Consider the following 22,979-nt stretch of genomic DNA (forward strand, 5'->3'; position numbering starts at 1 on the left):
TCAACAAATATTGTAAATTTATTAATATTATTAGGCAGATTGCAGTCTTGGCAGCCCACCTTTTCTGTGATCCTTTCATACTTGGCATCTAAAACGCCGCCGATCTTCGCTCTGTGATGGGTTCCCAAGGCATTTACTTAAAAATATCCAAGTCTCGAGAAGTCATTCTTGTCTTTAGGGGCACCATTTCGCTTTCTCAAGGTATTGCACCCAGGCTTGCGATCTGGGTCCGGAGGCTACAGGGAAGAGTTCGGTACGGGAAGCTCATCCTCCCGCCCTCCGATTGGCTGACTCGCACTCCACTCACGCGGTTCCTGTCTCTGATTGGCCGTCGTAGCACCCCCTCCTCGGCTCGCGACTACTTTGTGTGCCTGGGCGGCGCGCTCAGCTTCTCCGGCTCAGCTCGCCGTCAGGGCTGGACTGGGCTAGCTCTTCGGCCCACTGCTCTGCATCGCGGGCGCCAGGAATTTTCCCGAGTCCGAGCCGGGTAGGAAGCATCCTAGGGAAAAGCTCCCTCCCCCGCCCCATGTTTTCTTTCCCGTACTGAATAAACTTCCTCCTTGGAAGGGTTGTTGCAGCCGCGGGTCGGGGGGAGAGGCCAGGCACCGAACCCAGGCTCTCATGGGGGAGGGGTCTTTCTGTCCGGGCGAATGTGGAAGACCAGCTCTCACAAGATTAAACCGGGCTTCGCTATTCGCAAGGGAGTGCGATGCCATTCTATGATCGTGCTTTGCAAGCTGCAGCGGAGCGGCCAGACCTGCGCTACGGGGGCTGAGCAGCAGCGATCACTCCTAAAAAGTAGCAAGGAGCCTGCTTCATATCTCCAGTACCAGTGGTACTTAAGGGCCGCGGGCTGAACTGGCACGGGCCGATTCGTTTTCCGGCGGTTGAGAATACGGCATTCCCCGGAGGTGGCGCTCCCGGGAGTGGGGAAGCCCGGCTCCGCTCGCGCCTCCTTCAGCCTCTGGCCTTCAAGCGGTAGAGGGCGGCCTACACTCGTGTCGGAGTCGGCGCCCGTGCGCCCAGCCCTGCTGCCCCTGCTAGAAGTCTCCCGGTCCCGCTGTGGCCCGCGGCTCAGCCCGGCAGTCGGACGCTGCGGCTACGCGGTCCACGGGCGCGGCGAGAAGGGGGCGGGGAGAAGCTCTGGCACTGGCGGGGGTCGCTGTAAGAGGCAGTGGCCAGCGCATGCGCGCCTTCTCCCAGAAGCTTGGGACGCTGAGGGGGCGCGCGCTCCCATTCGCGCGGGCACGCTTGCGCTAGCCGAGGTTTCCCCGCCTGCGCTCGCGGTCAGAGCCGCTCCGGCGCGTGCGCGTGTTATCTCCGGTAAACGCGAGTAGCCCGGTTGTCTTCGCTCCAGACCCCCACCCCTCGCCGCTCCCCGGCCGACCCGTCCCCTTCCTCTCTTCGCGGAATGGGGCCGGCGCTGCTCGGGGTCGCGCGCCCGGGACCCGGCTCGCGCTCGGTCTCGCGCTGTCAGCGACTGCCTGGCTCGCGCCGCCTCTCGCTTTCCCTCAGTCAGTGGCGCCGAAGGCTCCGTTAAGCAGCGACGGCGGTGGTTCCTGTTTCCGTTTCTTCCTCTCCCTTCAGTAGGGAGTAGCATCCTCCACCCAGCCACCCCTCCCACTTCCCCACCGCGGGGCAGCTGCAGCTGAGGGCTGCAGCGGCGGCGGCTGCTGGGGAACGGCGGAGACCGCCTCTGCTCCCGCCTCGGGTAAGGGGGCGTTTGGGAGCCGGGCCCCGCGCGCCCGGCGGTCTGGAGGTGGGCAAGCGCGGGATCTCAGGAGGCTCCGGGGAGGTGCCTGCCGGCCGTCGCAGCTCTCTTCCCCTCGAGGCGACCCCCGGGCCTGTTGCTGCCACTGCTGCTGCTTTTGCAGCGGCTCCGGGGAAAGTGGGGAGGGAGCCCCCGGGACCCTCTGATGGGTGCCGTTGCGGGGGGTGTGGGCCGCGGGCAGGGGACTAGGGACGCCTGCCGCCTCGGCCGGGGCGTGGAGCGGCTCGGCTGCTGCCCTCGGCGTCGCGCATCCTTGGTCAGGGCAGGGGCCGAAACCGAGGAAAGGAGATGGGGGCGGGGGTGGGAGGTGTCCCTCCTCTCTGCTCTTACCTGCCCTTTCGCCAGCACCTCTCTCCCTGGTGTCACAGACTGTGGGGCGGAGCATGCTTGTGCGTTAAGGGCTTTCCTGAGGGGTTCTCCGGCAGGAAATCGGGGAGTGGACAGTGCCAGGGCAGTTTCACGGCTTGAGTGCCGCTGCACCCTCGTTTAATGTGGAAATGATGAGCTGGCGGCTTTAGAGCTCCAAACTTATTTGGGAAGGTTAAATGAGTTCATAAGTATTTATTTATTTAACCTCCAGTTAAAGGAGGTTTGTCCTGCAAGAGTGAGTGGGCTGTCGTGTGCAGCACCTGTTTTTTTTTTTTCTCACGGTGGGGATTGCAATCTTCAGCCACACATAACGTCAGAGACGCAGTGTATTTCTTAAGTTAAATGGCAGTGTCATGGTTAGAATTTATCCCTGGTGAGCTTTAGCGTTTGAGTGAGGCCTTGGATAGAGCAGGGTGTTATTTCTTATTCCCATGTTTGAGTTAGTTTACAGTTGACTTAATCCAGCTCAAGAGTGTGGAGCTAGGCAAACCAGAATCTCCTATAGAAAAACCCTAAACCTCAAGGTAACGTGGACTAAATTTCGAGAAAAGTTTTCTCTCAGTTTGCAGTTAAACTCATCACAAGTAACTGATTGAACTTTGGCTTGGTTCTCTTTAGAAACTGCAGGCAAGGTTTAATTGCAGTTTTTTGCTCCCTTGTTATTCTTGGGGATAAGTGCATATTTATTTTCTTTATTAACTTATTTTTATGCGTATTTCTTTTAAAGAATGCATCATATAGAAAACTTTTTAGGAGAGAGATTTGCAGCACTCTAGAGTTATGCTGAAGTAGTGGAGTAGGTTGTATTCTCTCTTCTTGAAAGTAACTTAAAATTAACCTGAAATCCTATGCTGTATAATAAAGCCTTGTACATTGCTAGCCTTGTAAAATATATCATAAAATGCACATAGTAAATCTTAGTTTGATTTATACTTACCACAATAGTAAGGATAAGTTGGAAATTCAAAGATTTGAAATTATGATTTTATAGCTTAGTATTAAGAATGCAGGGTGTTAGAAATGAATAGGATTTAAGTAACATAGAAGGGTGGTTTGGAGGCGTGAATTTTCCTTTTCCTGCTTTATTTTAAACTGAGAATTCTACTTGAATTGCTGAACAGCTGGAATGAAAGTTGCATAGATAGCAGAAACAGATGTAAAAAATGTGTCTTTGATCAAGTAGTGAGTTAACATGAAGAATATCTTGTGGTTTATTAAGACAGTGATTCAAAATAATTTCCATAAAACATAGCATTATATAGATTGTATTTTAGGATGTTCTTAAATTGAAATAGACACTTGAAGTTGTTTTCTTTCAAGTCAGTTTTGAGACATAGAATTGAAAAACAGTACCTTAGGTTACATTCTGCAGTGTTTGGTTTTAACTAGTTATTTTAAGGCATCGGAGTGTCTTTAAAAGTGGTGAATTTTTAAATCACTAGTGGCTTGGAAAAACTTGTGTTCCTTGTTTATTTTTTTAAGTGCCGTGATATCAGTAGGTTGGTCTGGAGGGGGAGCTAGTGCCAAAGCAAAGCATGGTTTAATATATGTTTGAACTTTTTAAAACACCCCAAACCAGATTTTTGTGACCAGAAGAAAGAGAAACTTAATTTTTAGTTAAAAGAGTGAGGGAATTGATAATGGATGTTGTATCTTATCTGTCCATAGTTACTTGAGGAGTATATATATTGTATATTACAAATTAGTTAGAAGTTTTTTTCGTGATCTGAAAATAAATGCATAAGGTTTGTTTAATTTCTCACTTTAAACCTCTGAAAGTATGTCCCCAAACTTAGGGTATATGGTGATAGTTTCTTAACCTTCTTATGCAGTGCATCAGAAAGGAAGCAGTATTTGTTAACCCTTTGTGCATGTTTTATCTTAAGTTTTTTCTTTATAATATCTACCTAAAATTTCAAAAGAGCTTCAAGTAGAGTCTTATAAGAGAAAAGATATCAAGTGTGTAGTAAGCTAGGTATTTATCAAAAGTAGAGGTAATTGCAATAAAAAAATGGGTCCTTTAAACATCTGGAGAGCAGGATCCCAAGGTCACTTCTTAACGTCTCTCTCCTGCAATATAATGCAGTGAGTCCAGCTGATCTATGAAATTGAACTTGTGCCTTTGAATATGAAGCAGTAATTTTTTTGATCTGTGGCACTTATTTAGGTTTCTGAACTGCAATCAGTTTTGATTTCACTTCTTACGGTTCACATATTCTTCAAATTTGAGGTTAGCATTGAGTATAGTGTATATTAAAATCAGAATATTTTCATTTTCTGAGGGTAGTAGTTGGGTTGTTCTCCATTGCTATTCATTGTGTAAATAGAATTTTGGTGGTGGTAAGATAAAAAAGTAGATTCTTTGAAAGGAATGAAAATATCTGTGATATACAGAATAGTGGGGTGTTTATTGTATTTAAAAACTTAATGCTATAAATTAATCAGTTTTATAAGATATTCTAGAATATTTTCATATATCTTTTTCATTTCTTTAATGGTTCTTTTTGATTCACTGCACAGTACATTTAGTAAATCTTTGGTTTAATTAAATGGTGAACATACCCATTTCATATTATAGCACACTTATAAAAGTAAAAGCATTTTCATTTCATAATCATAAAAGCAAATGTAAAAATAAACATGTAATTAAGTTTCTTTACTTAAAAATAAAACAAAATTGAGATTCTAAGCAACTCTGAAACCAGCATAATTTTTCTACTCAGGCATCAATACTGGTCCTATTGGTACTTTTCAAATGAGATGTCAATCTCCAGTCTTCTGTAGTCAACAGTAGTATTGTAGGTATGGGATTTAGAGGATCAGTACCAAGTTTTCCTTGGTTCTCCTGTTGATGATTCTCTGGCTTATCATTTCTGTACCATACAGTATATGGTTTTGCAGTTTGAATTGCTACTGAATTGTGCTACTGAATTGTATTGTAGTTTGTTATAATGAAGGTAACATGTCTAAAAGTAAGGAGTAATTACAACTGATTCTTTTAAAAAAGACCTTTCAAAATTCAGAGCAGAGGAAGGTTATATGGGGATATATATATATTTTTTATATATATGTATATATATTTCTAACAGATTAGTCTCGAGTCTCAACCTTCATTTTTCTCTACATTCTACTTTCCTGATTACATCTCCCCTTCTCCAACCATCCTCCATCATCCTGCAACTTTCTCTTTGGGATAAGTAGGAATCAAACCAATAGAATGAATCATATCATTCACTTGGCATAGTTTTTTCTTCCTTGATTAAATGACTTTATATCAGTCCGTATAATATTTTACAGATAAAGCCCATATGGACTTTATGCAATACAGTAGATTTTCCTTTTAATGGAAGAAGAGCAAATAGGGCCTATTGGATTATGCCGTGTATTTCAATATAAGAGTTATTCATGCTCTTTACAGAAAGTAGAGCTATAGAGTTAATTTCATTTACATTTTTTAAGATAAAGGCTTTATTTGCTAAAAACCCAATATTACACTCATTTACTACTTTTTAAAAATATCTTTTTGTGATACTTTTTGTAGAAGAGAACATGTGAAGAGGAAATGTGCTGAATTTTAAGTTTAAAAAAATTGACAAATTGACAAATAATGCTAGAACAGGTGTAATTCAAACTTGCCTTTGCTATCATTCTCTTTTCTTTTGTATTGGTTCTATAGTATAACTTTTTCATTTAAGCACTGGAATAAAGCTTTGACAATCACTCCTGAAATGCTCTCCTGTATTTGTTGTATCTAAGAACTTTTGGGTTTTTTTTGGAAATTAAACTAATTCAGGGATAAACTGAATAAACATGATTTAACATATTTACGTTAAGAAGATCAGGCTTAACGTTGCTACTTGTCATAGTCTCAGTGCCTGGTAGGTGTAAATAAGGTTCATATTAGAAAATAAATAATTATTGATGTTAATCTTTGATGTAAATGGGACATTAAGCTCATGTTTATTTTAGCATCTCGGTTATGAGAAGTGTTACATCATGTGAGTTATAAATGCTGTAGCTTTCTGTTTGTAAATGAACAAAAGTGAAGGGAAAACGGAAGATTGTTCGTTTGATTTACCCCAAATATATAACTAAAATGAACCTGTTTTGTGTCTGTGTAAATCTTATTCTTTTTAAAAGCTGTTAATTAACCATGAATGAGTTTTAAATTTTTACTAATTTATGGCTGGCTGTTTATATCCCTTAGATGAGATAAATGCCATTTAATATGCCTTAATACCTAGAGCTTTAGAATAAATTTGTAGTAAAAGTGGTATTTACAAATCATCAAACTGTAAAAGCATCGCAGTGTTATTAAATGAGTTAATATTCCATAAGCTGCTTTTAAAATTACTTTTATAGTTTTAAAAATTAATTTATTGTAATATCTTGATAAATAGTAAAGGTGGAAAAATACAGTGTGTAGCTTTTCTATTTCATTCATTGTCTCAGCCTTAGGTAAGCTTGGGACCAGTGAAGGGTGGGAGGCTGAGAGAGGGGATGTACTGGGTGATGAACCTGCTTTCTTTAGAGGTGAGGGGGATTTCTTCTTCACTTTCTTCTACTCCATCCTCTCCCTTAATCTCCCTGTTTATCATCTGTCTTCTTTTCCAACAGTGGTGAAAAATGTGGGAGTTTGCCAGCTTTGCAGGATTTCTTTTTTTTCTTTCTTAGAGTTCATAGAATATTTTCTGGTAAAACATTAGCTTTTATGTTAACAATAAGTTTATTATAATGGCTTCATTCTCTTTTGCAGCAGTAGGCAAGAGACTGGAAGAAATTCAGGTTGATGTGGGGTTTATTTTTATTTATTTATTTATTTTTTTGATGTGGGTTTAATCATTGAAAGTCACTCAGTTGTGTCCCGATTCTTTGCGACCCCATGGGCTATACAGTCTGTGGAATTCTCCAGGCCAGAATACTGGAGTGGGTAGCCTTTCCCTTCTCCAGGGGATCTTCCCAACCCAGGGATGGAACCCAGGTCTCCTGCATTGCAGGTAGATTCTCTACCAGCGGAGCCACAAGGGAAGCCCAAGAATACTGCAGTGGGTAGTCTATCCCTTCTCCAGCGGATCTTCCCAACGCAGGAGTTGAACCGGGGTCTCCTGCCTTGCAGGCGGATTCTTTACCAGCTGAGCTACCAGGGAATCCCAATTCATTATTAATCATTTATTAATGGTTTTGTATAAAAAGGGGTATGGGAGGTGTTGGTTCATTGTTAGGAGTCCTGTGTCAGTCATATTATTGTTCTGCTTACTACTAAATACTTGGCAGTCCCTTCTTCCATTTCTTGAAATGCAGTCTTATGCCTTCTCTGTTATTTCTGTCTTTGTCTATGGAGTTTCTGACTACATGGAGTTACTTTTTAGAATGTCTCTTTACTTCCTTCATCTGCCTAATTGGAATAATTTAATGTTAAAAAAAAAAACAATCCAAAAAACTAACAAACCCAAACAATAGGAACCTATGTCCATTGAAGAGAACCAGCTCTGAAACAAAAATGGACAGTAATGTTCTCCTTTCATGGGAGTAGTTTTAGCAGATTTAGGTCAGTTATTGTGGAATATTCACAAGGAGAAAGTATATATTTGATTATTAGGGCCCTAGTCATTAGAGATCTGACCGATTCAATTTCTCTAACATATGGAGTTGTACTTGTACCTGAAAGAGATATATTCAGTAGAGATTGTAATTTTTTTGTATGTGTTGAGTTTTGTGAATAACTACTTAATTCAGTTACCAAATGGCAAAAGGTTGTAATTTTGAGAAAAATCTATTCTTTAAAATTAGAACTTAAGCCAGGGTAAATATTTTGTTTTCTTTTTGCAAATTTCAAATTTTTCTTTGTCTTTTAGAAAGTTATTGAAATTCTAGGGTTTAGAAGGTGGTAATTGAAGCTCTTGAGTCAAAAAGTCTTTCTTTAGCATTGGTGAAATAAGCCTCAGTGCAGAGAAAGGTAGATTTACTGAGTAATTCTGACTGCTTCCTCTGACATGATTACGGACATCTGGGCCTTCACCAGTTAGAACTGTTTGTTTTTAAGATCCAAGCAGTAGATTACCAGCTTGATACTTACAGGTGTAAAGCATTCATAGAATGAATGATATAATGTTATTTTTAATTTGTAAGTAAATGAGGACTATGCTTCTTGTGCTGAGTAGGCTAAAGAGTTGTATACCTAATAAGGATGTACAAATAATAAACTAAAGAAACTTGCTAATATACAGTTAGGAATGGTTCCTCTTATTAATGCTTATAATGGCACAAATTATAATGGTGAAAATGAAATCAGCGAAGAATTCTGTTTTGGAGCAGTTTGTTAGATAACAGATACAACAGCACATCCTCTGTTCTATAACTATCTGCATATTCACTTAGAGCCGTGCAGAATCCTACCTAAAAGGAAATAATGATCAACAACTAAAGTATTTCTGAAGGAAACGTGCATGTTTTTTCTGTGTATATTTGCACAGTGCCTGTCACCTTCTCTTTCCATGTCAAATATAAGGTTAGAAAGTAAGGTATTTAACTTTTGAAAATTCTGAAGGGAAAAGGATCTGAAGTTTGGAAGAAGGCTGGTTTCTTCATGTTTTAGTACTCCTTTTTGACATAAAATTTTCTGAGAGCTCCACAGTTGTAAAGCTAAAATCTGAGTTCTTTCTTAGTAATTTTTTGGATTGCTTTATTGAAGTTTATTGGACAGGGAGGCCTGGCGTGCTGCAGTTCATGGGGTCACTAAGAGTCAGACATGACTGAACGACTGAGCAACTGAGCTGAAATGACTGAAGTTTAATTTATATACCATAAAATTCACCATTCAAATTTTAGTAAATTTATATAGTTGGTGTCTCAGTGGTATAGAATCTGCCTGCCCATGCAGGAGATGTGGTTCAGTTCCTGGGTCGGGAAGACCCTCTGGAGAAGGAAATGGCAATTCGCTCCAGTATTCTTGTCTGGAGAATCCCATGGACGGAGGAGCCTGGTGGGCTACAGTCCATGGAGTTGCCAAGAGTCAGACATGACTTCGTGACTAAACAACAGTAATATAGTCATACAGCAGTTATCACAATCCAATTTTAGAACATTTTTGCCTTCCAAAAAGCGCCCTCTTGCCTGACCCCCATTCCTGCCCTCAGCTCCAGGCAACCACTTGTCTGTATTTTGTCTCTGTAGTTTTGCGATTTATAGAAATTAGACATGAATGGAATCATACCAGTAAAAAGAGCAGTAAATGGTCTTTTGTGACTGGCTCCTTTCGTTTAGTATGGATTAAGAATGGATCAAGTAGAAAAGCTTTGAGCTTGGAATCTGGAGACCTGGATAGGAGTGTTCTGTCTGCCACCCAAAGATACCAACTTGGGTCAGCCCTTTGCCCTCTCTGGGCCTCTGCTTCTTTCTCCGTCAAGTGAATTATTTTGATTTTCTTCTATTTTGGTTTTCACACCTTGGTAGACATTCACTGACCTTTCCCTGGCGCATACCTTAACTCTTTCCCTTAACACTTTTTGTCCATATACGTTTTTTCTGAATCAAAAACAAGGCTTATGGTCTTAAGAGGTGACTCAGCATTGGACAAATCTGAGACTGCCTTGAAGCATCAGGATGACTGATTAAACCTTTTCTTGGGCATTTTTTTAGTTCATGTGTACAACTTTGAGAATACGGATAGTCTTAATTGCTGAGTTAATAATTAAGACTTTTGAAGAGAATAAAAGCAAAGTTGAATAATTGTCAGAGATAGGGCTTTAAAGGTGACGGAAGCTTCTTAGGAACATAAGAAAAAATGATGCTTTTTAGTTATTTTTTGTTCTAGAAGTAGAAAGTGGAGTAGAGCATTTTTAGTTACGTTTGAGCCAAGTTGGGCTCCAGGAAGAAGAGCCAAAGGAGATGTGTGGCTACTGTTGGGAAGACTGTCCTAGGGCTCATCTGGAGGCAGAGCTGACAGATAACATTGAGGTTCAAATTAGGGAAGAAATATGTATATAGGGAATTAAGAATTAGAGGTGTGCATGTGTATACGTATGTGTTGCAGGTATAGACCACAGACTGAGTAGGCTGGTATCAGGTATATGCCAAGGGTGTAATTTTCGGTATAGTATAGTTAAAGATAGGGTGTTGAAAAACAACTAGCTAAATTCAAAAATGAGAGTGCTGTGACTACTTTTAAATATTCACTAATTTTGACTCTTAGAAACTATCAGAGCTTCTTATATCATCTGCAGTAGTAGGAAGTATGGCTATAAAATGATTGAACCTTTATTTTTATCCAACATAGTACAATGTATGAGTGGTGACCTGCAAAGCAGGCCTTGTAGAGGAGGGGAATGTAGCTGTAAATATATTTTACTAATGGTGTCATTAGAGGAGCTTAAAAAAATTTGTTCATGCTTTATGGTTGCACTTTTTGCTTGAAATGGTATTTTTATTTTAGATAAATCATCTTATGATAACCAAAAAAATCCCCAAATCAAACCTATATTAAATGAAGATATTTCACTTTTGACAGTATTATAAAGGTTGTGTTAAGACTTTAAAGGAGTTCCAAAAGTAGAATCCCAAAGCTTATTGTGCAATGGCAGCATTCTAGGAATAAATAAAAGCTTTCTAAGGTGACTGTTTTTATGACAGTAATATTCTTTTGAATATATGCCATACCATGTATTTTTAAATGTCCCACTGAAATTGCAACCTCATGGACTGTAGCATACCAGGCTCCTCTGTCCATGGGATTCTCCAGGCAAGAATACTGGAGTGGGTTGCCATTTCCTTCTCCAGGGGATCTTTCCCACCCAGGGACTGAACCTGGGTCTCCTGCATTATAGACAGATTGTTTATCATCTAAGCCACCAGGAAAGCCCACATATAAAATACCTAAATATAAATTATGTAATTGGAAAAATTTCAGTGTAAAGGAAGGGGAAACTTCTTTCTGTAACGTATGATGCTTCAAAATGTTAAAGATAGTCATCATTCATATTTTCTCAGAGAATTTTAACTTTCAATCATAATAAGTGAGCAGCTGTCAGAAGGTATAGCCATTTCTCCATTTAGAATTCTTTTTCTTTGTATGAAAGAAAGTGAAAGTGTTAGTTGCTCAGTCATGTCTGACTCTTTGCAACACCATGGGCTGAAGTCCTTGAGGCTCCTCCGTCCCTGGGATTCTCCAGGCAAGAAAACTGGAGTGGCTTGCCATGCCCTTCTCCTGGGCATCTTCCTGACCGAGGGATCAGACTGGGGTCTCCCACATTGCAGGTAGATTCTTTACCACCAGGGAAATATAGTTCTCTCAAATACTTGTCCTTAAGAAAATAGCTATTAGGGATTTGTTGAATAATCAGGTACTACTTTGATATTTAAGCAAAATAGCAAGCACGACTAGGAACTACATTAAAGCAATAAAAATGATTAATTTCTAAGTTTTAATAAATTCTTAAAGGATGCTGCAAAATTCTTAACATTTGTTTAACAGTTCTTTTCTGACTGACTTCCTCCAGGGGCTGTTTCAGACCTTTGCTACCTCTTTCCTAGCCTGTAACGGTATACTGCTCTCAGACTTTGCAGGTTATTTCACTTGCTTTTTTTTAAAAAGTGTAAGACAGTTAAGACCATCAAACAGAGGCTTCCTTAGCTTTGCTTTTCTTTATCAGTAAATTGTGTAATTTCCCCTCCCCTGTACCATTTGGTGTCAGGGATGTGTCCGTTAGGCGACTTCGTGCCCACTTGTATCCCAGCTGCTCTTTAGAACGGGGGCTTCCCTGGTGGCTCAGTGGTGAAGAATCTGCCTGCAATGTAGGAGATGCGGGTTTGATCTCTGGATTGGAAAGATCCCCTGGAGAAGGAAATGGCAACCCACTGCAGTATTCTTGCCTGGAAAATTCCATGGGCAGAGGAGCCTTGTGGGCTACTGTCCTTGGTGTCACAAAGAACTGAGCATGACTGAGCTACTGAGCACACAAGATTAAAAACAAAATTCAGTGTCGAGCTTTCTGTGACAAGATGAAGCTGTGCTTGTTCAAGTACCTTTAGAATATATAGGTTCATTAAGTTCACTCCTTTATCATTTTAATTTCAGTTTCTCCTAACAGCATCTTTACTGGCCTAAAAAAAAAAAAAAAAAAGCAACAATAAAACCCCAAACCACTTTTCCTTATTCTTTCTGCCACTTCCTCCATCCCCTGGTGTTACCCACAACCCAGAGAAAAAGCAGTATGTCTCTTGTTTTAATTTTTCTACCTTCTTTTTCAGTAAAACTATTCTCCTTGTCTTTATTAATGACCTTCCGAACTGCCGAACAGAGGCATTTCTAGTATTAGTTGTAGCTTTTTAATTCTTCAGATTAGACAGTGTGAATCCCTTTTCCTGATTTTCCTTATAACTCAGTAGTTCTGGTTCTCCTATATATTCTATCAACTCTTCTTTTCATTCACAAGGTCAACTTCTTTATTAATATTAGCCTTATACTTATAGCTAATACTTACACTTATACATATACTTATGTAGCCTTATACATTTTTCTTAATCTAGACTTTTTTCCTTCTAATGTTAACAGTGTTTTTTAGCTTCAGTGAATACCTCTTTCAGACAACTCCCACCCACACAGAAGCTGCTTAACTTTCAGTTTCCAGCTTGAGAGCGCCACCTGTTTGTTATTCCACCAAGGTCAGTGTACTCAGTTCTGAATTTTCCCTCATCCAAAATGTATTATTCTTTCTAACTTCACTTTCTCTATTATTGGCTCATCCCTCTCATTGTCCAAACTTAACTCAGAGTTATCTTTGAATTTCCTTCCCATCAGATCGTTTCCATTGTCAAGCTGTGAATTCTGATACTACAGTGTTTCTGTACTTCATCTGCTCTATTCTGTTTCCTTTTTTTTAACTACAGAAGTTTAAGTTCTCATCACTGCTAACATAAATAATTATAATTTTGTAATTGCTGTAATAGAGGGAGAGGAGGAAGAGGCGATTCTACTCGGATGTGATCAGTAGGGAAAGAAAGTGACATTTAAGCTTAGCACCAAAGAATAAGGAGGGAAATTCTAGGCAGGCAGACTGAAGAAAGACATATTCAAAGTTTATTGTATGTTGTCAACTCATAAGACTTTTGCTTTAATCCTTACTGCATGTGGGTGTTTTTCCTGTTGGCACATGCTGTTGCCTTTCTTCAGATATTGAAGATTCAGAGAATGAATAATGTAAAGCCAGAGTGACACAAAATAATGTATATCTTATATTACCTAGCTTTGAGTGAGCAGAATGGTAAAAATGTGAAGGGGTGAAAAGTGAATACCATTTGCACTGGTGACTAGAAGCTGTCTTGAAGGTCCCCGACACTTAGAATGTAAATCTTCAGTGGGCAGCTGTTTTAGTCTACTGTTGACTTAAACAACTCAGGTTGGAACTGTCCAGGTCCACGTATACTTTATATTTTTCAGTAGTAAATACTACACTACTATAAGGTCTGTGGTTGATTGAATTTGTGAATGTGGAGGAACAGCAGTTACAGAAGGCTGACTATAAATTACACTTGGATTAACCCCCGCGTGTTGTTCAAGGGTCAAATGTAATTCCATATGGCTTTATCTTTTATTTTTGCCTCTTTCCACACATGTTTGATTACCCTACAGTAGGACTTGGTAATATCTTTATATTAATAGCCACTAATAAAAAAAGTAAATTAACTGAAGGTCACAGCAAGTAAAGAAATGATTTACTATTTCTGTTCCCTTAGAGAAGCAAAATGTTTTGTGCTTTTCAAATGGCCAACACTAAAAATAACAACAATTCTAAAATGGTTAATCCAAAATGTGACTTTCTGACTTTGCAAGTAGGAACAACCTAGACAGCATATTAAAAAACAGAGACATTACTTTGCCAACACAGATCCTTCTAGTCAAAGCTATGGTTTTTCCAGTAGTCATGTATGGATGTGAGAGTTGGACTATAAAGAAAGCTGAGTGCTAAAGAATTGATGCTTTTGAACTGTGGTGTTGGAGAAGACTCTTGAGAGTCCCTTGGACTGCAAGGAGATCCAACCAGTCCATCCTAAAGGAAATCAGTCCTGAATAGTTATTGAAAGGACTGATGCTGAAGCTGAAACTCCAATACTTTGGCCACCTGATGCGAAGAACTGACTCATTGGAAAAGACTGTGATGCTGGGAAACATTGAGGGCAGGAGGAGAAGGGGATGACAGAGGACTAGATGGTTGGATGGCATCACCGACTCGATGGACATAGGTTTGGGTGGACTCTGGGAGTTGGCGATGGACAGGGCTTGCTGCGGTACATGGGGTCACAGAGAGTCGGACACGACTGGGCGACTGAACTGACTGAACTGAGAATGGGGGTACAGCAGTCCAGGAACAGCCAGGTCCAAAAATTTAAATGTCTTCTGGATTGTCTCCATTTCTTGGCTTCTTTCTTTGTGTTGGTCCTATTATCTGCTTATGTTAAAAGGCTTTTTTCAACAGAAATGTGTAAACTCAGACTACTGAGAACTTAAATTTCTGGAGGAAGGCCTGTAATTGGACCCGTCCTTGGAGAATTGTCATTGTCACCAGAATCACATAAAATGGCAGAGGGTCAGTTCCCCAAAGGATGGGAATATTGTAAACCAGAGAATTGGGAGAAGGACTGAGAAGTAGGCAAAAACCATCTATAATCATTAGCGAGGAGGAGGAAAGGAAGGGAGTTGGAGATACAGGGAAAGGAAAATGCATATACAGGAGAGAGAAGCAGATTAAAGTTGAAAGAAACTATTATTAGTTGACAGTTTACTGTGTGCTATGCCTTGGGTTCCCTTTCATGGATCACACCCTTGTCATGACTAAGGGGATTGCATACCTCAGTGATGCTATGAGCTATGCCATGCAGGATCACCCAAGATGGACTAGTCATAGTGAAGAGTTCTGATACAGTGGGGTCCACTGGAGGAGGAAATGGCAACCTGTTCCAGGATTCTTGCCTAGAGAACCCCATGAACAGTAAGAAAAGGCAAATTGATATGATACCTGAAGATGAGACCCTTGCTGAAGATGAGGAAGGAAGGTGTCCAGTGTGTTGCTGAAGAAGAGCAGAGGGCAATTGCTAATAACTTCAGAAAGAATGAAGTGGCTGTGCCAAAGTGGAAATGACACTCAGTGGTGGTTGTATCTATTGGTGAGATAAAGGCTGATATTTAAAGAACAATATTCAATGGAACGTGGAATGTTAGGTCCATGAATAAAGGTAAACCAGATGTGGTCAAGCAGGAGATGGCAAGATTGAACATCAACATCTTAGAAATCAGTGAACTAAAATGGACAAGAATGGGCAAATTTAATTCAGGTGACCATTATATCTACTATTGTGGGAAAAATCCTCTAGAAGAAATGGAGTAGTCCTCATAATCAACAAAAGAGTCCAAAATGCAGTACTTGGGTGAAACCTCAAAAACAACACAGTGATCTCAGCTCATTCCAAGGCAGCATCACAGTAATCCAAGTCTATGCCCTAACCCCTGATGCCAAAAAAGCTGAAGTTGATGAGTTCTGTGCAGACCTACATACAACATCTTCTAGAACTAATACCAAAAGGAAAGATTCCCTTTTCATCATAGGGGATTAGAATGCAAAAGTAGGAAGTCAAGAGATACCCGAAATAACAGGCAAGTTTGGCAAATGAAGCAGGGCAAAGGCCAAGAGAGTTTTGTTAAAAGAACATGCTGGTCATAGCAGACACCCCTTTTCAACAGTACAAGAGACAGCTCTGCACATGGGCATCACCAGATGTCAATACTGAAATCAGGTTACTTCCCTTGTGGCTCAGTGGCATAGAACTCACCTGCCAGTGCAGGAGGCTCGGGTTCAGTCCCTGGGTTGGGAAGATCCCTTGGAGAAGGAAATGGCAACCCGCTCCAATATTCTTGCCTGGGGAATTCCACGGACAGAGGAAGCTAGAGGGCTCCCATCCATGGGGCTGCAAAAGAGTTGGACACGACTTAGTGACTAAACAGCAGCAACAGTGTTCTTTGCAACTGATGATGGAGAAGCTGTATACAGTCAGCAAAACAAGAAGCTGACTATGGCTCAGATCATGAGCTCCATATTGCAAAATTCAGGCTTAAATTGGAGAAATGAGGGAAAACCACCAGGCCATTTGGGTAAGACCTAAATCAAATCCCTTATTATACAGTGGAGGTGATGAATAGATTCTAAGGATTAGATCTTGTAGACAGATCAGGTCTGTCTACTGTCTGAAGAACTGTGGATAGAGGTTCTTAACACCGCACAGGAGGCAATGACCAAAACCATCCCAAAGAAAAAGAAATGCAAGAAGACAAAGTGGTTATCTGAGGAGGCTTTACAAATAACTGAGGGAAGAAGAAACATGAAAGGCAAGGGGCAAAGGGGAAGATATACAAGACTGAATGGAGAGTTCCAGTGAATAACAGGAAGAGATAAGAAGCCCTTCTTAAATGAACAATGCAAAGGGATAGAGGAAAACAATAGAATGGGAAAGACTAGAGATGTCTTCAAAAAAATTGGGGATATCAAGGGAACATTTTATGCAAGGATGAGCATGATAAAGGACAGAAATTTTAAGAACTGAACTAGAAGAGATTAAGAAGAGGTAGCAAAAATAGAAGAACTGTACAAAAGAGGTCTTAATGACTTGGATAACCATGATGGTGTGGTCATTCACCTAGAACTATACGTCCTGGAATGTGAGGTCAAATGGGCCTTAGGAAGTATTACTACCAACAAAGCTAGTGGAGATGACAGAAATCCAGCTGAGCTATTTTAAATCCCCCAAAATGATACTGTTAAAGTGCTGCAGTCAGTATGTCACAAATTTGGAAAACTCAGCAGTGGCCAGTTCAATTCAGTTCAGTCGCTTAGTCGTGTCCGACTCTTCGTGACTCCATGGACCACAGCATGCCAGACCTCCCTGTCCATCACCAACACCTGGGGTTTATTCAAACTCATCTGCATTGAGTCGGTGGTGCCATCCAACCATCTCATCCTCTGTTGTCCTCTTCTCCTCCTTTCCTCAATCTTTCCCAGCACATCAGGGTCTTTTCCAGTGAGTCAGTTCTTTGCATCAGCTGGCCAAAGTACAGGAGTTTCAGCTTCAACATCAGTCCTTCCAATGAACACCCAGGACTGATCTCCTTTAGGATGGTCTGGTTGGATCTCCTTGCAGTCCAAGGGACTCTCGAGTCTTCTCCTATACCACAGTTCAAAAGCATCAATTCTTTGTGCTCAGCTTTCTTTATAGTCCAGCTCTCACATCCACACATGACTACTGGCAAAACCACATCCTTGACAAGATGGACCTTTGTTGGCAAAGTAATGTTTCTGCTTTTTAATATGCTATCTAGGCTGGTCATAACTTTCCTTTCAAGGAGTAAGCATCTTAATTTCATGACTGCAATCACCATCTGCAGTGATTTTGGAGCCCAGAAAAATAAAGACAGCCACTGTTTCCACTGTTCCCCATCTATTTGCCATGAAGTGATGGGACCAGATACCATGATCTTTGTTTTCTGAATGTTGAGCTTTAAGCCAGCTTTTTCACTCTTCTCTTTCATTTTCACTTTCATCAAGAGGCTCTTTAGTTCTTCTTCACTTTCTGCCATAATGCTGTCATCTGCATATCTGAGATTATTGATATTTCTCCCGGCAGTGTTGATTCCAGCAATGGCCAAAGGACTGAAAAAGGTCAGCTTTCATTTCAATTCCAAGGGCAATGCCAAAGAAAGTTCAAACTATTAATACCATACAGTTGTGTTCATTTCACATGCTAGCAAGGTAATACTCGAAATCCTTCAAGCTATGCTTCAGCAATAGCTGAACCGAGAACTTCCAGATGTACAAGCTGGGTTGTATATCCTCTGCTTAGAAAAGGCAGAGGAACCAGAGATCAAATTGTTAACATTTGTTGGATCATGGAGAGAGCAAGGGAATTCCAGAAAAACATCTACTTCTGCTTCATTGACTACTATAAAGCTTTTGACTGTGTGGATCCAACAAACTGTGTAAAATTCTTAGAGATAGGATACTAGACAAACTTATCTGTCTCCTGAGAAACCTGTATGCGGGTCAAGAAGCAACAGTTAGAACCAAACATGGAACAATGGACTGGTTCGAAATTGGGAAAGGAGTCCACCAATGCTATATATTGTCATCCTGCTTATTTAACTTTTATGTAATGTACATCATGCAAAATAACTGGTTGGATGAGTCACAAGCTGAAATCAAGATTGCTGGGAGAAATATCAACAACTTCAGATAAGCAGATGATACCACTCTAATGGCAGAAAGCTTAGTTTATTCATCAGTTTAGAAGTTTGGGTTGCTTCTAGTTCTTGGCAGTTATAAATAAAGCATCTGAAAACATTTGAGAATAACTTTGTATGAACATAAATTTTCATTTCCTTTCAGTAAATACCTAGGAGTGGGATTGCCGAATCATATGGTAAGTGTATGTTTACTTTTATAAGAAACTGCCAAAATATTTTCTAAAGTTGACTTTACCCATTTGTATTCCCATGTTCAACGTATGTGAGTTTCAGTTGATCTTCATCCTTGCTAGCACTTGGTATTGTCAGTTTTTTTTTAAGCTCTTTTCATAGATTTATGTCATTGTGCTTTTAATTTGTATTTTCCTAATGACTCATGATGTTGAGTATATGTGTGCTTTAAAATGCATTTCTTTAACATTCTGAGAATGTGTATTTGTTTTTTAAAAAATGATTGCATTTTTTCCCAGAGTCATACAGTAAATGGCTTTGACAAGGCCTTTGATGAGCATTTGGGTTATTGCTCCTACATCACACAATCCAGAGGACACCATTCACACACATACACACACACACACACACACACACACACACACACAAAGTGCTCTGTGGAGTTGTGCAGTGCAGCAGTCCTGGCTATATATTTACAGCTATTATTTTGAGTTATTGGTCATTAGTTTCTGTGGAAAATCTGAGTAGTATCAACTGATGCATTTGAAAATAATTTTTCAGGGTTTCCCTGAAATGAAATTTTGTTCAGGAGCAGGTTCTGAAGAAATGCCCTACATGCAATATGGCTAATGGATCAGACTTGGGAGATAGAAAGGCCTATTTCAAATTTTCAGCTCCTCCATTTACAGCATTTACAGTGACTTTGGGTATCTTATCTGGCTTCTCTGAAGCCATTTTTTTCCCAGCAAAACAGCATTGATAATATCTCCCTTTTGTGGATGATGTGATAAGAATGATCAGTAATGCATGCAAAATACCTGACACAGGGTCATTTCAGTTCAGTTGCTCAGTTGTGTCCAACTCTTTGCGACCCCATGGACTGCAGCATGCCAGGCTTCCCTGTCCATCACCAGCTCCCAGAGATTGCTTAAACTCATGTCCACTGAGTCGGTGGTGCTATCCAACCATCTCATCCTCTGTCGTCCCCTTCTGTAATCATGAGTGTGTTATAAAAACAGACTTTGAAATATAGCAACTGTTTAGGGACTGAGAAATGCACTTTACTTGAGACAAGAAGATATGTGACTGAATACTTCTGGATACCATTAGTTCTGTCCAGTGAAGTCAGGATATTTGAGGTACCAGTGAACTTTATAAGATTTTTCTAAACTTTATAATTTCTTGTTGTGATTCCATGGTGACTACAGTAAATCCTTGAAACAGCAAGCCAGCAGAACCAGGGAGATTCTGGATACAAAGAGAGAGGTTTACCAAGCAGTAGAGTGAGCATGGAAAGGAGTTTAGGTTGAGTTTCTGGACCTGGGAAGTAACTTAAAAGTCTTAACTGAAGAAAAAGAGTCATTGTGTGATCTTGTTTGTTTGCTTGCTGGTTTTTTGGTTTGGTTTTAAGCCATCTCTCTACCTTGGTGTTTTCTGTTAGACTTGTTGGTTTCTACTTCTGTATAGTAAGGAGGTTTCACAACTTTGAGTCACACTCTTTGGGCTCACAGTTTTGTTACTTTCCAAGTGATTTTTTTTTTGGGTAACAATATGAGGAGGAGTAAGAAATAGCTTAAGAGACAGAATTAAAGGTCCTTCTCTTTCTGCATTTCTTCTCTCTCAGGTAATATTTCATTCTAGTCACTTTGTAGCTTAGAGAAGGAAGATTTGCATTCAGATGTCCTTTCTTCATCTGCCTTTTCTTCCCTTTGATCTACCTTGTCACGTTGTCTTTTTTTCAAGTTAACAAAACCTAGATATTTAGCACTATCTCCAGTTGCTGCCGCCAGCCTCCATCCTAAGGCAGCTCCCCTTCTCCTGCTTCTCCGTCTGTGGCTAAACTTTTGGTACCATTTCACTTTTGCATTTCTTAAATTCCCAAAGTCTCTACTTTCAACATTTTTTGGTATATTTTTCGCCGATACAGGATTACAATCAGAAGCAGTTGTGAGGGCTAGTTATGTGGTTTCCTAAGTTGTAATTAGTTTTAAAGAAATTTTTTAAACTGGTATATAAATGAAAGTATAAATGTAGTTGCTGGTATTTTATTTTCTACTGAAAAAGATATAATTCCCCCCGAAATAATGTGTAGCCATTAAGTATTACCACCACCCCCTCTTGTCTGCCCCCCAGTGGTGGTTGACATAGATCAGTTTGGTTAATTAGCTACCAGCAACTCCAGTGATTATGTCTAACTCACTAATACCCTCCTTGTAAACTTGTTGGTATTGCTGCCCAACAAGTATTGACAGAGAGGCACATTTTCTTAGAAATTTATGTCACCTGTTTTGAATAGGGACACTTTTATTGTTTTAGACATCTGTCTTCCTCTTTGTTAGGCAGTTTAATAGTATATTCATCAAATGTTTGTTTATTGAGAAAGTACTGTATGGCACACATTGTATTAGGGCCCCAGTTATATCAACAGAAATGAAAATGCTCAAAGGGAAGTCACCTTAATCTCTCTGTACTGAAGTTTTAACTTATTTTTTCATTCTATTTGTAACTTTAAACTGCAAAAACAGAGATTATATCGAATTCCCATGTAACATCATCTGACTTCAACCTCCATCCTTTGTGAGAAAACAAAATTCAGCTAAGTAAATTTGAAAATTTGATTGGCTTTATTCAGTGATTCATGAATTGGGCAGCATTCCATTCTATCTAGCAAATAGAAAGGAGCTCTGAAGAGTTGAGCAAAATGGGAGAAGGGGACAGGGACAGGGACAGGGACAAAGAAAGAGCAGAGTTGCCTTATCTTTCTTTGGGGTAATTCAAGAGTTGTGTCAGGTGGATTATCTCTCTGCTGCCAACCTAGAAATTCCAGATTGACTTGTTTAAGACTGCATTCCTGTGAGAGATTGAAATTGTTTTTAGGTTAGGTATTAAGTCTTGGTTTGCGGACGTGGGTCTTAGCACAAATGACTCCATTTTGGGCCTGTTGTCTCTTCCCTCAGCACCTTTTTTGATGATATATCTTGATGAAAATTCCAGAAATCATGCTATTTTATCCATGAATACTTTAGGATGAAACTTGAATTTCTTTTTGTAGTATAATTGCAATGCCATTGTTATACTTAAAAACAATTAACTGTAATTCTTAAAATTAACTGGTACTCCCCAATTATGTACAAAAAGTCCTTTTGCATTTGGTTTGTTTAAAGCAGGATCCCAAAATGGTCCAGTGAATATAATTGGTTGTGTAACATCTGTTTTAAATTTCTTTAAAAAAAAACTACTTACTATAATTGGTTGTGTAATGTGTTTTGTTTCTTTGAAACTAGGATAGCCTGGCTCTCTATTTTTCCCTATGCTATTGACTTGTTGAAAAGAAAGTTTTGTTTTGGTGGTTTTTTTGTGACAGAATTTAGTTAGATTTGGAATAACTAGCACTTACTGCAACATATTTTATCTGTATTACTTCCACCTGATAAAACCTAGCTTTCCAGGTTGTCAGTTAGTTACCATAAGTGACTTCTGTGTCTTCACTGAATTCTCTGAACTACTGCCTTAAGATTCATGCATGCATGCATCTATCCATAATCCTTCTCCCTGGGAAAGACTTAACTTCCCTGGTGATTTAAGGCCTTTAAAAAAACAACCAACTCTTAGATTTTTATGACATTTGTGATTAGTATGTAAGTCACAAGTATTAACAAGAGTTCATTAGGGCCCATGAAGAATCAATAAAATCATGAAGTGAGATAGTATACATATTAGGGGAACATTTTACCATAGTCCAGTGATCTCTTTTGTTGTAGATGAGAAGTACCCTTGACCTAAATGAGATTGAGGAGAAACTTCCTTATCAGCAATTTATAACAACTGAATCTTGTAATTATTTTAGACCCAAAGTAACAAAACTGGAACTATATTTCATAATCAAACCACATCTGTCTTTAAAAGAAGAAAAAAGTGAATGAATGTAATGAGCAAGTTATACAGAAAGAAATGTGTTTTCACACATTTTAAGTGATTCATTTTTTTAATTAAGATGATATCTTGGATAAGTGGCAAGATACTTTTTACAGAGACAGTATATTGACAGGTAACTAATTTTCATTATAATTTTGGCAGTTTACTTCCTTATTTCATACATGGAGACCTATTATACACTTTAGTGATGCAGTTAGAGATTGGGATTGTTGAAACGTAGATGTCATTTTAATTACAGTTTATAGTACTGTACCTTAGGATATTTTCATATATTTGTAGAAAAATATACATGTTATTAGTAACTCAAAAATTTGAACCAAGCTTTGGTTGACAATGAAATTTGTTTAATAAATAAAAATTTTTAAGTTTGAAACTGAGTATGGCATAAAACTGAGAGAGGTATCATACCTACAAAATATCTCAGAACTCTTGCGTTGTTAAAAAGAAGGA

General features: G+C 39.7%; 1 protein-coding gene across 7 annotated transcripts in view; it reads left to right on the top strand.

Annotated features, from left to right (window-relative positions):
* Positions 1–361: 361 nt before the first annotated feature.
* Positions 362–22,979, top strand: part of FUT8 (fucosyltransferase 8) — a 306,683-nt gene continuing 284,065 nt past the window's right edge. For 4 of the 7 annotated variants that reach the window (XM_070469495.1, XM_070469496.1, XM_020872897.2 and 1 more), the window contains exon 1: positions 362–487. The gene's annotated coding sequence lies outside the window, so the exon portion shown is untranslated. Of the gene's footprint in view, positions 488–1,584; positions 1,712–18,564; positions 18,599–22,979 lie in introns of those variants that run through there. The other 3 variants (XM_070469493.1, XM_070469494.1, XM_020872898.2) reach the window with 3 other exon arrangements.

Source organism: Odocoileus virginianus, chromosome 6 (genome assembly GCF_023699985.2).
Source record: "Odocoileus virginianus isolate 20LAN1187 ecotype Illinois chromosome 6, Ovbor_1.2, whole genome shotgun sequence".
NCBI lineage: Eukaryota > Metazoa > Chordata > Mammalia > Artiodactyla > Cervidae > Odocoileus > Odocoileus virginianus.